Genomic DNA, 17,532 nt, shown 5'->3' on the forward strand with positions numbered 1-17,532 from the left:
GAGAATATTTCTATTGAATTTGTGGCATTCTGGATGAGTTGATTTGCACCTTAGAATAGTTAAGTCTATAGGGTGCAAATCTACCCTGCCTTCTGATTGACTTCAGACTAACACAGCTGCCTCATTCTGGATGCATGCCACAGAGTGGAAAAGCCAGATTGTGCTTCCTCACATATATATCACCTCTTCATGGGGTCTTTTTAGTGTTGTGATACCAAACTTTATTTGGAAACAGTCCATAGTAACATACCATGCATACAACAGCTAATGCTAGTGCTGTAAGTGCCTCAGCTACTCAGGTCCCAACATGTGGCAGGTCCCAACACATTCTGCTAAGCGCCTCACTACCATGATCCAAATAGGGTCCCTGACATTCTGACTCTCTGATGCACCCTCCACTGAACCATTTATTATATGTTAAAGAACTTTGCCTTTGATAACCTATTGGCCTCTCCAGCCAGAAGAAAAGACCAATAGCAGGACATTCCCACGCTGACCTTTCACTGCTAAACAGATTCATCTTGGTCCAGGCAGTCTCATTCCTCAAGCAGCTCCACTGACTTCAGCTGGCAATGAAATGAATACTTGTAGTATGGTAATGCAATAAGGTGATACAATATGGGTCCACTGTTTTAGAAAGTAATTTAGGTTGGTCTACAGAGGTCACATTTACACATTCATTTGATCTGGCATCAGTTTACTTGCTAGTAAACTTCTGTGGATTAAGTGCTCCTGGGCAGGGGCCTACACATGCAGGGACTAGGCAATGGATTTGTTGCTCTTATCACCAAACTTCCTGCAGCCCTGCAGTGGGCCCCACTGGGGGGAGCTCCAGGCTCTGACTACAGCTGCTAGCAGCCAGCAGCCATCTTCAAAAGGCAGCCCCATTGGCTGCTCTCTGGCCAGCCAGCTCCCTGGCCAGGAGCAGTGTCCAGTACAGGGACAGCATGTGGCAGCTCTCTCCTTGCCCACTCAGCCAGCACTATGGCTGCTCTAGCCCCTGCCCCTGGCAGTGACAACCAGTGCCCCAGGCTTCTTCTGGCCGCTGTGCTGGCCCTGCTGGCCCACTGCACTGACCACAGCCTGGCCCATGGCCATCTGGGTCCTCCTGGCTCTGTAACATGCAGCCACTGCCTGCTTGGCTGCAGCGCACCATCACAGGGCCACCGCTGCATAGCTGTTGCAGGCAGGGACACTGATGATGGGCTTCTAGATGCCACTGCTGGGGCCACTGTCACCCTTCTGGGCCCTCCAGGCCAACCAGGACTGGTGGCTGCACATTATCCAGCCTACCTGGGATGATAAGCAGTGGCTGGAGATGTTCTGCATGATCTAGGCCACCTTCCAGGACCTCCTCAAGCAGCTCTGGCCCCACCTGGAGTGGCAGTACACTGCCACATGGCCACCCCTCCCTGTGGACACATGGCTGGCCCTCACCTTGCTCAAGTTAGCCACATCAGTCTCCACTATGTGGACCATCTCTTTGGGGTAGGCAAGGCCACCTCTAGGGAGGCTGTCAGGGATGTGTATCGTGTTCTCCAGAGTGTGCTGAGGCCCATCATGCTCCACATGCATGACCCCCTGGCAGTGGTGGTGGGGTTCCATGCCCTGGGCTTCCCCCAGTGCATTGGAGCATCAGGGCCTGGGATGAGACCCACCCCTGCTCATTGGGGACCCTGTCTACCCGATCCTGCCCTGGCTCATGTGACCCTACACCGACCACCAGGACCCCCACCAAGGCCACTTTAACAGCTGCCTGGGATGGACCTATACCCTGGTGGAGTGCACCTTCAGTCATCTCAAGGGATGCTGGTGCTCCTTCACTGCCCACCTTGAGTTCACCAAGGACAACCTGCCTCAGGTCATCGTCACAGCCTGCATGCTGCATAACATCTCTGAGGCCCAGGGGGAGCTGTTCCACAAGGCCTGGCCAGAGGAGGTGTGGCACATGGAGGCCTGGCAGAGGGAGCACCACCTGTGGTAGCGGCAGCAGGACCTCCCTGCCCCCTGCTGAGGCCTCGGGCAAGCTGTACACCCATCAGCAGCAGCCAGGGCACTGGATACAGGAGGCCCTGGCCAACCACCTCCTCCTGCACTCCCCATGAACCCCCCACACTGACTTCTAGCACCATGCTCAGTGCAGATATCTCATAAGAACAAGTTTTTATTCCCCTCGCATCCAACAAAGCCCCTCTCCCCCCCCCAATAAACAAAGCTCCTTCACCACCCACTCCATACACCAACAATAAAACACCCTTTTCATCGTGCAAACTATTTACAAAGTGCTTTGTGTGGTGTCCCGGGTTGGGGGCCATGGGTTGGGAGCACCTAGGGGGCAGAACCTGGGGAGAGGTGTCCAGCACTCCAGCCTCTGGCTGCTCTCTCTCTCTCTCTCTCCCCTCATGGCAAAATTGGGGAACTGTGGTCTCGACAACCTTATGTTCCAACGAATGGGGAACTGGCTCCATGGTCAGACCCTGAGAGTGACTGTCGATGAAACCGAGTCAACATGGTGCATGGTTACCAGTGGCATCCCCCAGGGTTCAGTATTTGAACTAGTACTCTTTGATATATTCATTAATGATCTGGATTCAGGTGTCAGAAGTGGACTAGCTAAGTTTGCAGACAACACAAAATTATGAGGAAGTACGGTCACGCTAGAAGATAGGCTAGCAATTCAGGCCGACCTGGACAGGCTCTCAAGGTGGGTGGACCAAAACCTGATGGCATTTAACACAGAGGAATGCAAGGTGTTCCACCATGGGCCCAGTAACTATTCACATATAAATTTGCTACTTGCATTTGCAGGTAGCAGATTTACACACAACTAGGGTTTTTTACTGCCCAGTAAATGTGTGCACATGTAGACATGTGTGCTTACTGCGCAGTAAACTAGGCTACTGTGCAGTGAAGTGTCTCATGTAGACATGCCCAGAATGTATTAAACACCTATTTTTCCATCTTTTTTAATGAGGTTGAAATGTATTCTTTTTTACAAGTTCCTTTCCTTATAACAGATAATAAAACAGCTGTTTCAGAGACAGAGAGAGACAGAGAAGTAGTATCATTTATTCAAATAATATTAAAACAATATTATAAAATATAAAGTAATGAAAAATATTAAAATAATAAACAAAAATTAAGCCTATCTAGGTGGGTTTCTTCACTTTAGGACTGATTTTGGGAACCAAAGATTGGATGTTTACTTCACTCATCTAAAGATGGACATTAGACTTAACTAAGGCAAAGATTTCCTATGCTAGAGCTTTGTGGGAGGCTTTTAATTACTTTTTCAAGGACGATATGAATCTCATATTTAAATTGCCTGAAAAATTAAACAGAGTTGCCACTTATATACAAAAATTGTGTTGTGCATATATAAAAATTGTAGTGTCAGTATGTTTACATTTCTTCTCTGGGTTAAACAATCAATCTGTTCTATAGATCTTAGAAGCATTTACTTCTGGTATGGCCAAAGTGCGGCTGAAAATGAATTCTAGTCATTTTCTGCTATGAAGTGGCATTTAAATACCACATTTTATTTTAGGAAAAACAGAAATGTAATTAACCACTTACATTTCCCAAAATTTGTCACAGTATGTTACTACCCAAGTCAAGCCAGTACAGGAACTCAAAAAAACCAGGTCAGACAGGCAAATCAACCTACAAGAAAAAAATGTAATAAAAAGTCAATATCCCTTCTATTCTATTCTCAGACACCCTGGTCAGACAGTCAATATAAAACAACATAAACTGGAGAGTCATTGCTGGCAGCAGTCCCCTTGATATGAGGATGATAGTGTTTGAGTAAATAGGGAAGTAATCTGAGAGTCCAAAGATGACTGAGAAGGTCAATCTGAGATCTGCATGTTTGACTGCAGACATGACAAATAGATGCTGGAGATCTCAGCTCTCTCCCTTTGTCTCTCTCATCTATCCACCTCCATAATGAGGCAAGTTTGTTCCAAAAATCAATGGTTTGTTGTACCATCACAGAATCATGGGAGATGATTCAGTGATCAAGTCTCCTGAGGACTGATTTCTTCAGATTCGTCTTCCAGGTGTCCTTGAATCTCTTCTTTTATCCACCTCTAGAATGGTGGCCAGTGGCAAGTTGGGGTATAGGACCTGTTTTGAGATCCAATTATAAGGCATCCTTATGACATGTCCTGTCCAACAGAGCTGGTGCCATATAAACATGGCTTCAATGCTGGTGATGTTTACTTGGGCCAGAATGTTGGTGATTATCCTTCTATTCTTCCAATTGATAGGGGGGATTTTCTGAAGCCATTGCTGATGGTAACTATAACAGGGAGACTAGCTCCAACCCTGTCACGGAGGTTTTGCAGTACTTACCCACCAGGAGTCCAGGAAACTTAGGGCAGGGAGATGATGTCATCAAGTGGCATCTCTCAGTGTCTAAAACCTCACACCTGTAAAGACAAAGAAAGAAGATGAGCCGGAAATGAGTGAAAGAGGGAAACAGCTAAAAACTGTCAGCAGCAAGGTTAGTTCCCCAGAAGGGGACAGAGAGAGATGAAGCAGCTGGACATGGTTGCTGTAATCTATATGGAGGCAGAGAACTTTACTGAAATACTGATAGTGGCTAAGACACCATTTGGGTGAAGGTGGGAAAAAAACTTACCTGAAAGAGGTGTGTGAGTTCTCTTCTTAAATAGGAGGCATCATATGACCCAGATATAAAAGACTGAAAGCTGGGAGGAATTTACTGAGGATTTGACTTTGAAATGAACTACATAACAGTCAGTATATTTATAAGAGTGACTTTAAGTGCAACCTATTAGGTTCTAAGTAAACCCACTGCAGCAGGAACCCTGCTATAATAATTACAGCTATAAGCTAACTACTTTGGTTTATATGCCAGCGATTTTTTTTTGTTACAATTTCTATACATATTCCCCCATCAAGGCGTGGCAGAAGAGTCTTCAAAGGAGGGCCAGCAACGTATTTACCAGGTCAGCTAAAAGCTTAAGAAATCCCCTGAACACCTGGCGCAATAACAGTCCAACTTTCAATGTTCCTAACATGTAATTCAAGTTTAACTCCCATACAACAGGGCAAGGATGACAATAGTCTGGTAGACAAAAAATCTGGTTTGGGTCCTGGTATCATGATAGTCAAAGAAACAAATTTCATAGATATCCAAAGACAGCACTGGCAGTTCATCTGGTGTTGAATATTGTCATCTATATTTACTTTCTGGGAAAAGCAGCTACCCAAGTAGGGGAAATACTCAACATCCTCCAAGGATTGCCCTCCAATTGTAATATGTGGAGGAGTAGCTGGTTGTTTTGGGATAGGTTGGTAAAGTAACTTAGTTTTTGTGGAGTTGACAGCGAGTCCAAGCAATTCATACAATTTGCAGAAGTCATCAAGAGTGACCTGGAGCTCTTCAACTGAGTGGGTACACACAATACAATCATCAGTGTACTGGAGATTAGTAATGGAGGTACTGGTTATCTCAGAGTTGGAACATAGCAGAAGATGTTCAAGAGATTCCCGTCCATGGAATATGGGATGCTGACTCTAGATAGAAGTCTATCAGAAATGAGATGAGGGATAGCTGTGATATAGATAGAAAATAGTGTTGGTGCAATCACACTTCCCTGATTGATTCTACTTCTAATAGTGAAGGATTCCATTTTTGAGCCATTTCTTAGGACAGCTGTTGTCATGCCACTGTGAAAAAGTATGTTAATAGTAACAAATTTTGGTGGGTATCCAAATCTCATCAGGATCTTCCATAGGACCTCTCCATTGATTGAATCACAATACAATCACTCCCTCTCCAATCTCTCAGTTCTAATCCTCAAAGGGAACGTACACAACACCTTTCATACATGAGCCTAAAAACTTCACTTGATAAATCTACTGGATACAAAAAATCATGGACTCAGTATTGACATTGGGTTTATGACACATTACAAACTGCCTGACATCTGATACACCAGCTACTGCCAGACCTGACCTCATACTTTTCTTCCCCCCATTTTCTCCCCCTCCCCTCCTTTTCTGCCCTTTGTGTTCCTAATTTCCAGCTATTTCCTTTTTCCACAGACAACTTCTTTTCTACCTTGAATTACAGCTACTGTAGAGGCAAGGTTCTTTGAGTAGATGTGATATCTTTTATTAGACAAACTGAGTAGTTGGAAAAAAAGTTTTTAGCAAGCTTTCGGGTACAATCATCCTTCTTCAGGCATAGAAGGTTTCTGCTGTTCTGAGACTCCAAGGAATGAGAGAAACTAAAAGTGTGACATGATGTCAGTGAGAATGTAAATAGGTAGAAATTAGGAAAACCAAAAGGTAGAACAGGGAAGGGAGTGGGGGAAAGCAGGGGGAAAAAGCCAAAGGTAAGAGAGACTCTACAGCATGAATGATGCATGCTCCTGGAAGTGGGGGGCGGGCACAGTGACTGCCCTTAGGTGGCAGTGGCGGTGCCATGGTGGTGGCGAGCAAGGAGCTCCTGCAGGCGGCCATGGCGGTGTTGGCAGTGGGGGGGTTGGTGAGCGCCGACCAGTGGTCAGCAACCACCTGCAGACACCGCTAGCTGCATTGGTAGTGGCCAGTGGTGATCAGCAACCGCCCACAGATGTCACCGGCAGTGTTGGTGGCAAAGAGGGTGGTGGTGAGCGGCGACTGCCCACAGGTGCTACCGGCAGCATCAGCGGTGCTTCTCTCAGGGGATGCACCGCCAATTTTAGGGGGTGCACATGCATCTGCGTGCGCCCCCTACGTGTTGCCAATGCTCTACAGTAGCAGTAATTCAAGGTAGAAAAGAGGCTGTCTGTGAAAAACGAAATAACTGGAAATTAGGAAGACAAAGGGCAGAAAAATAGGGAACAGGAGGGGAGGGGAGAAAGAAAAGTGTATGAGGTCAGACTCTACTACTCACAGAATCATATAAGTAGGGTCGGAAGGGACCTTGTAGATCTTCAAGTCCGACCCCCTGCCTGGGCGGGAGAAAAAACTGGACTCAAATGAGTCCAGCCAGGTAGGCATCAAGCCTCTTCTTAAAGACCCCCAGGGTAGGAGCCAGCACCACTTCCCTTGGAAGTCTGTAATTTCTTCCTTACTAACCTTACTCCCTTACTCACCTTTGGCTCCTCCCCCTGCTTTTTTCCCCCCTCCCTTCCCTGCTCTACCTTTTGTTTCCCTAATTTCTACCTATTTACATTATCACTTGACATCAACTTCAAACAGAAGCACACAGAATAAAATTGGAGAATACCTGAACAGCAAATCAACTATTCTGTGTATTGTCCTTTAGGAGACTGGATGGAATGATATAGTTGGGAAGTCCCATGGCAGGGGGAAAGGAAGTTGGATTTGTTACAGGACAAAAGGGGAGCAGAGAGCAACCAGCAGGAGTCCTGCAAGAAGAGAGAAAGTTAAGAAGTTAGGTTCAGTAGAGATGAACCGAGAGAGTCAGTGAAAAAACCACAATGGCACTAACAGTGGCAGTGAGAAAGACCAAAAGCTCCTGGAGAAAGAAAATCTTAGAAGTTCTTCCTCTTTCCATCACTCCATTATTGTGGAGAATGTAATAGAAATTCTGGAAAAGCCAGCAACTCACCCGAGGAAACAGCTGGGGAGTGTGCAGAGAATTCAGCTGCCCTGGCCATGAGGCAAAACAATCCTAAAAACACACTGGCAGCTCCACAGGTGTGCCAACATGTATTTCATGAGCTCCGGCTACCAGAAGTTGTCCTGGCAATGGGAAAGCTGACAGGTCCAGGAAGCACAGAGGCCGGGAACAAAAGCAAGCAGGTGGAATGCTGGAAGTGGGAGAGAGGGGAAGAAGGGCAACCAGAACTGCCCTGTGAGCAAAGGCTTGGAGGAAACTGCCCAAGGGGTGCAGAAGGCAGCAGAGACATGGAGAGCACATCGGTTGAGAAAGATGAGAGAAGCCTCTGAGATGTCAGCTGACCATGAGTACTGCTGGGCAGCAGCTGTGAGAGATTGCACCTGTAGACAGAGTTTAGGAAAGAGAAAGGAACGGGTAATCTGTTCCTTGTCCAGTATAAGACCACACTTGAGCCAGGTGCCACAGAATTACAGAGGGAGCAAACCTCAGAGTGTACCCTGACTGAAAGAGAAGAGGGTCAGAACCAGGTTTGTTCTGGTTCAAGCACTTAAGTGGATAAACTTTATTTTGCATTGGTCTTTAACTCAGTAAAAGACACCTTAAGGGGAGGGCCCTCAATTAGGTGGACCACTAGAGCTGAGGAAAAGCCCAGGCTACTGAACACTGACCATTTGGATTGGGGAGACAAGCTTTGAAACGGTGTACACACCCCAAGCAGGAGGGGTTATGACGACCATTTTGAGGACAGATGTTTTGTTTGGGTTGTTTCTCTGGAAGAATCACCCTTCCAGGCTGCAGGTAGCCCCTCCCCCATCTGTTCCATTTAACACCGATTTGTGACCTGTGCTGGAGACATTCCTGAGGGAGAGGGGACCTGCTCCCATTGTCTCCATTTCCACACCTCTGCAGGTCACTTGAGTAGTCCCCTCACCTGGGAAGGTGATGTCATTTGGAAGCACCGGGCAGGAGCTAATGGGGCTGCTTCTCGTGGGAACTTAGTGATGAGGGTCCCCATGAGGAAGGGGGAGGAGGCATTTTTTTGGAACATGGAGCAAGCACATGGCCTCTGGAGCTCTCTCAGACTCCAGATGAACATGTGAGTAACTTACCTGAATTTAGTCAGTAACAGTGTTCTAGAAACTTGTCAAAAGGCTACAAAGCAACTTCTGTTTGCTCAGGGTATTCTTTTGATACTTTTCTGATTTGTACCTCTCTCCAAGCCTACCCTCGCTCCCCAATAAAGTTATCTGCTATAACAAGCTTTGTGGTACATGCTGGAGAGGGAATGGGCACGCCTTTTTATTTCCTTGGCTTGGCTGACTAAGGGAAGCTACTTTCTGTGCTTCAGGTCAAAAGGAAGCACCCCAAGATCTCACACTGGGTCAAGCACCCTCAAGGTCTAGTCTACAAAGCCTGTGCACCCCAGAGGGCACAAGATCCAAGCAATGACCAGACCCTGGCTGGTGGTGGTGGTTAACCCCCAGGCTTGCAGGTGTGCTCCAGGAAGGGAGTTGGTCAGAAGTTGGCACCCCTGGGGTGTGACGGGGTGCAGTGAGGCGGGTGTTTTGGTGCAGGAGCACTCCCTTCTGGCCCGCCACAGTTTCCTTTTGTACTTACTCAGTTTCTGTTTCTTTACTGGAGTCAAACTCTACAAGACAATAGTAAGTTGCCAACATGAGGCATGCAAGCAGGGTGTAGAGGTGGGGAGAGCTCTGCAGAAGAACCTTAGCAGCGAAAATTGTCCTACAAGTAGAGGCTCAGAGGAAAACTGTGAAATTAAGTAGCCTCCTCTCACAAAATTGCATCAAGTCATGGCAGGCAAGAAATAGTGAGTAACTACAAACAATGACTCACCTGCATTCCAGGGATGCTGGTGCAGGTATGCTAGAGTCACTCGTGGACAGAGAGGGCTGACAGTAAGAATTTATTTTTTCCACTAAGAAAATTCCAGCATGATCCAATATGGAGCAAAATGAATTTAATGGACCATTTGACCAGTACTAAGACTTTCTAATAACATGTTGTGAACAATTAGGATTTCAAAAATATTTAAAAGAGTACGGGATTCCAAATGATCCTTTTTTCACTATACAAATAATGATGGGGTTTAAAGTATTAGTCAATGCCTTGCTCGATCCATGAGTTTTTGACTGCTACCAGATAACAGAGAAAACATAAGGGATTTCCTCTCTTCATAACTCTCTCATTAAATTTCCCTAACAGCTTTGCTTATAAACTAGTAGATATTAATATAGTGTTGGGAGTAAAAGTTTAGTAGGCACCATCCAGCAGAGGGAGCAGTGTAACTTTAAAAAAAATCACTTTATAAAGTGAAGGCCCTTCTGTATCAGATTAAGTTCCAGAGGGCTCACAATCTGCTATTCAACTGAGTCTCCTGCTGCTGCAAAAATGAGAGAAAAAGAAAGAGACAGAGAGTTCTATGCACAAACAGAAGACAAAAATAGTGGGGAATAAAAACAATAAAATGAATGTTCTGAATTTCATATACTAACAGTACTACTGTAACTTGCAATAGTAATAAAAATAAAATTTAAATAAGAGAGAATATTGGGGTGAAATCTCATGAAACAAAATCAAGTTTGTTTTAAAATGCTGATTTTAAAAGAAATAGATGGTATGACCGAAAGATTCAAATACTGTTTTCACTGAAATTACAGATTGCAGAAACATTTAAAATAGTCAGGATTTTTTTTAAGTGAAATTTTAAGGAAAGTGTTTTTAAAAATAAGATGTTTATATAAAAGGAATTTGTATATTATGCTTTAGTATAACTCCTTTTCTGTTAAAAAGCATTGCAAAAAATTATAAACCTACAATTAAAGTTTTGATGATTCCAGGTTAGATTAAACTAATATTTAAAAAAAGAGACTGGTTTTCCATTATTTTTCCCCTCACGGTATAATTCTAGGGTAGAATTAAGGTTACTGGGGAGCCTTGGTTGTGTATTTTCATAGGAACATGAATATGCTTTGATCTCTCTTATTTTGAATCTTCAAATTGCATTTTCAGATTTTATACTGCTTGATTTGGCGATAATTGCAACATTCTTGTGGTGGCTTTTAACCTTAAATTACTAATATGGATTTTCAATCTTAACTCCAATCCAACGAGTTTTTTTGTTCAAATTTTTTTTCAGTGTCCAGAATGATAAAAATCTCACCATAGTTGCTCTTGATCTTTATGTGATTATTAAGTACTCTGGTCTAATCGTGTTCAGATAATTGTGGTTTAAAAAGAAAAAATCCTCAAATGCTTCATTTGTAAGAAATAGTCATACCACTGTGAGAGAGCACTTCATATACTGAAAATTCTAAAAATACAGGAACTACAATAATTAGAGAAATATACACTGAAATAAACAATATAAGTCATTGCCACATTAAAAACAGAATGCATTGCATTAGTGTGGTTACAGCACAAGACTAGGAGTCACATTCCATTCCTACCTCTCCCATTGTCCAAATCATTGACCTTGGGTAACTCACAGCCTCTATAACAGAGCTTTCCCTCTCTGTGGAATGAATACTTACTTCAGAGTAGTGCTATGTGCTTTCATGTTTGTAATAGTTCCTTGGCCTTCTGATGGACAGCACTAATGAAATAAAATAAAAATGAATGTTCCAGTCAGAAACACTGAATAGATATAGGCCAAGAAGCAATTTTATTCAATTTTGGCATGTTTTATAGACTTTACTAGGATTTAAATAACAAGACAACTTAGAAGAAAACTAATTTAGTACTTTGCAGATACATATGTTGAAAGTTCTTTTCATGAACATGCAATAAGATTAGTTGCTGGAACAAAACATCTTAAGTCACAGAATGGAAAAGTTGGCCAAATACAGCAGGTTTTGCGCTTTTATTTTGTATTTTATTTTACTGCTTGATCATAAGCCATTTAGAACTTCAGGGGCAGGTACCAGAGTCAAAAATTAGATCCAACCTTAGAAATCCACAGTACTTATGCAATGTAGATTACTCATGCAACTAAACTGTGACAGTATCACAATGACAACCATCTAGTCTAGAGGAATAAAAAAAAGTGGAATCCAAGTTGCTGCTATCACTGCCTTTATATGGAAGCAACAATGCAGGCTGAAAATGGAGGCTTCAAACCATGAACCATGCATGCTCCAGGCAGCTGAGAGGGTACGGAGGTTCTAGTGGTGGCGGGAGCACGGTGGCAGTAAATGGGGAGCTCCCACAGACGCTGATATGTGGGGAGGAGTGGGGTGGTGAGTGCCGACCAGGGGTTGGTGATTGCTGACAACCTGCAGCCGGTGGTGTCAGCGGTGAGGGGCAGGGGTGGTGAGCGGCAACTGCCTGCAGGCACCGCTGACAGTGTCGGTGGCGCCTTTTCGTAGAGGGTGCACCCCGTATCCATCATCAATGCTCAAACCCACAGCCTTGTCCCTTGTGCATTCATATACATCAGAATAAAATATGCCCAATGCTAGTGTAAAGTATTCCTTTTTGATTTAGGATATAAAATATCTCAGTGCACTTCGCTTTTGACAGCAGCCTGCACATCTATGTTCGGGGTTTGAATCAGCTGCAGCAGTATCAAGCTGGCTGCATCAGTGCTTAAAACAATTAATCCCCCATAAACCTCCAGTGTTGGCAGAGGCCAAGGTTGGGTATTGCAAGTCAGCAATTCCATTTATCTACATCAGCAATTGTATTTACTCAAATCCAAGACAAGGATTTCTACTCAAACAATATAGGCTCAGGCGGAAGCCTGAGCTGAGCCGCTACCTGCACAAGGCCAAAATGGCTTGTTTGGTGGGGAAAGAGGCATGTGACTGGGGGGGAGTGCAAGGGCAACCATGGGATGTGGGGAGGGGAACATGCAGCCTGCCTCCTCCACCTCTTGCCTCCCCCCTGGCCTGGCCAGGAGCTGCTGCCACTACTCTGACAAGGCTGCTGCTGACTTCCTTAAGCCAAAGGAGAACTGCAGCAGAAGGTAAGGAAGGGGGCTGGGCACGGAGTGGTGAGGCAGACACAGGCACAAGGGCTAGGGAATGGAGGGGGCAGATTGCAGGGGACAGCAGAGGTGGGGGAAGCATGGATTGGGAGGCCAGGCATAGGCACAAGGACAAAAGCAAGGAGCTGGCAGGAGGCAAGTACAAGCACAGGGGAGATGCATGGCAGGGGGAACATGGCAAGAGGCAGGCACAGTGGGAACAGGCACAAGCATGGTGGGCAAGGGGCAGGAGAACCAGGGAAGGTCTGGGGGGTCTGGTCCCACCACTGTTTTTCCCACCATAATCGTGGGGGGTTGAATTTAAGATGACCTTCCATTAATCAGATTCTATACACAGAATATTATAATTTTCCATGTATAGAATTTTACTATTGGGAAGGGTTGTTTTAAATTCACAATTGTCATGGATTTAGATAAATAAGGTAATTACTGATATTTAAGCCATTGATATGATTTCTCCTAAATATGGCTTGATTTATACGTTTCATGAAGAAAGGCACACAAAAAAATCAAAGTCTGAAGACGCAATATATTGCAGCATATTATATAAAGACTGTATGGAATCTAATATGAATTATATTAATTTGTAAAATTTGAAACACACAAGGAGGAAGAATTAAGGCTAAGTCTGCTTTACAAAATGCTGTTGGTATAACTGTCAGCTAGGACAGTGAAAAAAAAATGACATGTCTATGTTGGTAAAATCCCTGGTGTAGACACAGCTTTCTAATACAGGATTTTGGTGTATGGTGCATTTCCACTAGGGGGCTCTAACAACATGCAGGATTGGTAGTGCACACAAGAACTAAAATTAATCTTTAAATACTATATTTACTTGAATGCTTCATTTCTATCTAGGGATTTCTCTCTATTGAGGGTTTTATATAGTGCCCATCACACTGGTATCTAAGTATTTCCTTTACTTTAACTATGCATTATCACTGGCTGTTTGAGTGAATTATCTCATTATTGCTGCAAAAGTGATATTATGCTCCATCCTGGCAGCACACAAGAAACACATATTAAAAAGACAATACCCTATTAGCTGCTTAAATTCCAACAGATTTTTTGAGTGTAATAGCAGTACTTTTAAAACCTATATTCTTCAAGAAAGTCAGTTTAGTTGCCACCAAGGTACAAAGTCTTTAAGTTTTGATAAGCATCTAGGATGCACTGTAACTATTAAGTTTCTATGAAACATAAATCTCTCTAGTGTCAAATGTTTTCAACATAAAGCTGTTAGGCACAGAAATAGTTTCTTATCTGGAAGTAAACATTCATATCAACCTGTTTTGCAAAATACAATAGAGAAAAAACAGACTCATGAACAGAAAGGAAGAAAAAGAGAAATATTTTTCATTCATAGGCCGTTGTGGATGCAGCAAACTGGTTCATGTTTATTATGAACTGTCCTGTTTCTATGAAACTCCTTAAAATCTATTGTGCCTACTGAACATAAGAAAATGTACTTGTAAAAGAACTTTGAACATGTGCCTGATCTCCATTAGAGAAATGTGAATGCCCATTATGGCAATTATAGAGTTAAAAAAAATGCAACATTGTAGATTCCCCACTTTCTATAATTCATCATACTATTTTTTCCTTTTGTATGTGAACACTATACTACAGAGGTTATATTCATTAAGGGACTTAGGGTATGTGTATACTGCATCTAGCAGTATAGTATGGAGATACCAGAATTCACTGTAAACTAACTCAGGTAACAGCAGCTGTCTAGATATAGTAACACAGAGATCCTTATGGGCTACTTTACCTTGAATTTAGTCTCCAATTTCCCCACAACAAAACTCCTGCTCAGCTGCCATGTAATCTTGTAGAAACCTGAATTCCTTCATAATAAATTTCTGCCAATGGGCAAGTGCAAATCTACCTACAGTTCTGACAATGCCAAGGTATTCTGAACCCCAATTCACATCTAATCCCCGCAGGATTCTCAAATTATGTCTTACCTCACCTATGATGCCTGACTTTCAAAATGTTCAAACAGCGCAAGACAGAGCCAGACTGGCAGACAAACATTTCATTTTTACTTAAGAGTGCAGTGGGGAGGGCATTCACTTGGAGGTAGGAGACCTGTTTTCAAATCTCAGTTCTGCCTGAGTTGGAGCAGGGAGCTGAATCCAGAGCTCCTGTCTCCCTGGAGATTGGCCTAACCATCACTGGCCCAACTTGTCTGAATCTTTTCTTGGTGAAGCTGTTCCACTTTATACAAATAAATAAATAAGTTTGCATTAAGAGAGAATAAAAATGAGTGATCAACTGAACAGCTTGGCTGTTAAGGCTTGCCTACAATGTAGAAGAATCGAGTTCAAGTCCCTTCTCTAAAATAGGCAGAATGGCGATTTTAACACAGGTCTCCCAACTCTCAGATAAGTGCTTCCCCACCACATATTAAACTACAAGGCCTAATGGTTTCTCTTTGTCTTCACAGCTTAGAATCCCAGAGCAGTGATGGGGCCTCCCTCCAGATGCCTAACCCTGGTACTTCTTCCTGGCCAGAAAAAGTCAGCCTAGCTTGCTGATTTTGAGGATCCCTTTCTTTAGCACCTAACTCTTCATATCATGTAGAACACTCACATGTCTAACAGGGAAATGCCACTAAGTACCAGGGCACATAAAATTGTGGGAATTTAGCTGTCACTTGCTGTTGTTTTTGAATAAAGAAGATCACCTGCAAATGGACAAGGTTTAAGCTATTTAAAAACCAACAACCCCCCCAGTTTTTATCTTATAAAATGAGGTAGTCCTCAGTCAAGCTACTATCAGGGCAACATGCTGCATCAGAAATATAACAGCCTCTCAAAAGCAAAGGGCATCCTGAGCTAATACAAACAAAAGCCACTGCCCAACTATGCAGTATGTGCTTAAATATTATACCTTATAGGTATGGTAGCAGCTGAGGAAGTTCTACGATACTTGGCCATAGGTTTCTGTTTTATTTCTTCCCAGGGGGGTCATCTACAACAGTACCATTAACACAAATGGGAATCACACATGGACAGAGGGTTCAATATAGTGTCAGATAGTGAATTGCCTACATATTGTTTAAACTTTGTTACAGTCGTTTAATAAATTCTTTACAATTAATACTGTATTGAGAACTAAAATGAATTCTGCTTTTAAGATTTCCTGTTATATGGAATCCTGAAACAGGAAGAAATGAGAAATGAAACATCTAAAAATATAACTTGTGTTCTAGATGTGATTATTAGCCTCATCTAATTTTTACATCAATCGATTTCTGAAGCTCTTATTTTATTGATCTCCAGCTAACATCCACTCCATGCAAGGCTAACAAACGCTGATAAAACAATTTTAAACAAATTGCTTTTTTGCAACAAAAGATTTTTCATCCAGTTATAGCGGACTTCCCAACTGGGCTGGCACACAACGATGATCTAAAATGGAGCCACAGTGAAAAATATTTAATTCCCAGACATATTTTCATTATTCTCAACTGGAAGAACATAGTGAGAATGTGCTATTAACTCACCCTTTCTACCTAAGGATTTTATCAAATACTAAGTCAAAGATAGGACAGGATAATGAATAAAGCCTACAGCATTTTAAAAAATCCTTTAAAATATGTTTTTACTATTAGAGTACTATTAGATTCAAAATAAACCTATGGCTTCCTAGTTCAAGATTTCACTAACATTAAAAGTGATCAGTTCACATGAGGGGGTTCCTGAAGTTATATGCTAAAGTTATTACTGTGGTATATACAGTCATCCTGTTTGCAACTAAAGTGAAAGCGAGTATTAAGAGGTTTTCATAGCCATTATTGTCTGTTATATAAATAACACTTTATTAAACAGTGTGTTGCTATTTCAGTTTTAGATCTCCATCTTAATTAAAGCAGATTAAAATTTTAAATAAGGCATGTAGGCGTGAACATGTCTCCTCCCTCCTTTCCCCCCTTCTGCTTCACTATTCTACCCTTTAACCAAGAGAAAAAAAATCCCTACTTTTGAGAGCCAGAAGCTTGCATTCAGCACATTTTTATATCCAAGTGCTTGTCATTTCCAAGTTCTTACAGTGATTCTAGAACTAAAATCCACAATCTTTAAGTGAAGGTCAAAAGTTATTAGCATAATCATGATGTCAAAACACAAGGTCACCTTATTTACTTTCATTCTAGAGGTCTCCTACTTACCAATTATGATATTAATTATGACCCCAGGGTTTCAGTCATAAACAGATAGAAGTGTAGTAACATTTGCAGTTGCACAAAAATTTGGAAAAGAAACATCTGATATGGTTACAGTTAGTAGGACGCATTTATCTATATTTCAATAAAGTGCTTAAAATTGCAGGGGAATTATAGTAAAAAGTTCAGTGACTCGACTTCTAATAGGCTGCCTCAGTCTACTGAGTGGCTGCCATATTGTCATAATCTGGGTAGCTATTGGTAAATTCCACACTATGTTAATTCCTTTTGGTATCTCAGTAGTACTGAAGTATTGCGATTTTTGTCTTTTATGTGAGTTAGGGTTTTTTTTAGTGTGTGTGAGTGTGTATGTGTATTTATACCACCACCCATTAAGGTTTCCTAATCTCTGGCATTGTAAAATTTTGTTTTCAATTGTTCATAATTTGCTGAACTTTAATGGTTTGGCCTTAAATTTTCTACGGCAGATAGCCTCAGGCTGAACTTTTCTTAAAATTTCCCCAAAATAATTTTAGGGTGGTGGTGGGGGGGTGTCTGAGAATGAGACTGAAGAAAAATACAGTATTTTTGCCGGTTAAAAAACCCCCCAAATAAACAGATGAATGTTCTTTGAAAAGATCCAGTGCCTCATGATCACGGATACTGGTTTTCTCTCTTTAAAAATCCCAAATTCTCTGATAAAAATCCAACATTCTGTGATTAAAAATCCCAAAAGCCATGCTTTTTCTG

General features: G+C 42.6%; 1 long non-coding RNA gene across 3 annotated transcripts in view; it reads right to left on the bottom strand.

Moving 5' to 3' along the window:
• Window positions 1-3,520: 3,520 nt before the first annotated feature.
• LOC109295661 overlaps window positions 3,521-17,532 on the bottom strand; it is a 56,857-nt gene continuing 42,845 nt past the window's right edge. For all 3 annotated transcript variants that reach the window (XR_002096804.1, XR_002096806.1, XR_002096805.1), the window contains 2 exons: window positions 7,595-11,219; window positions 3,521-4,433 (listed from right to left, as the gene is read on the bottom strand). This is a non-coding gene — a long non-coding RNA (uncharacterized LOC109295661). The remainder of the gene's footprint in view (window positions 4,434-7,594; window positions 11,220-17,532) is intronic.

The sequence above is a fragment of the Gavialis gangeticus genome, unplaced genomic scaffold (assembly GCF_001723915.1).
Source record: "Gavialis gangeticus isolate Ggan-Ray unplaced genomic scaffold, GavGan_comp1, whole genome shotgun sequence".
Classification (NCBI taxonomy): domain Eukaryota; kingdom Metazoa; phylum Chordata; order Crocodylia; family Gavialidae; genus Gavialis; species Gavialis gangeticus.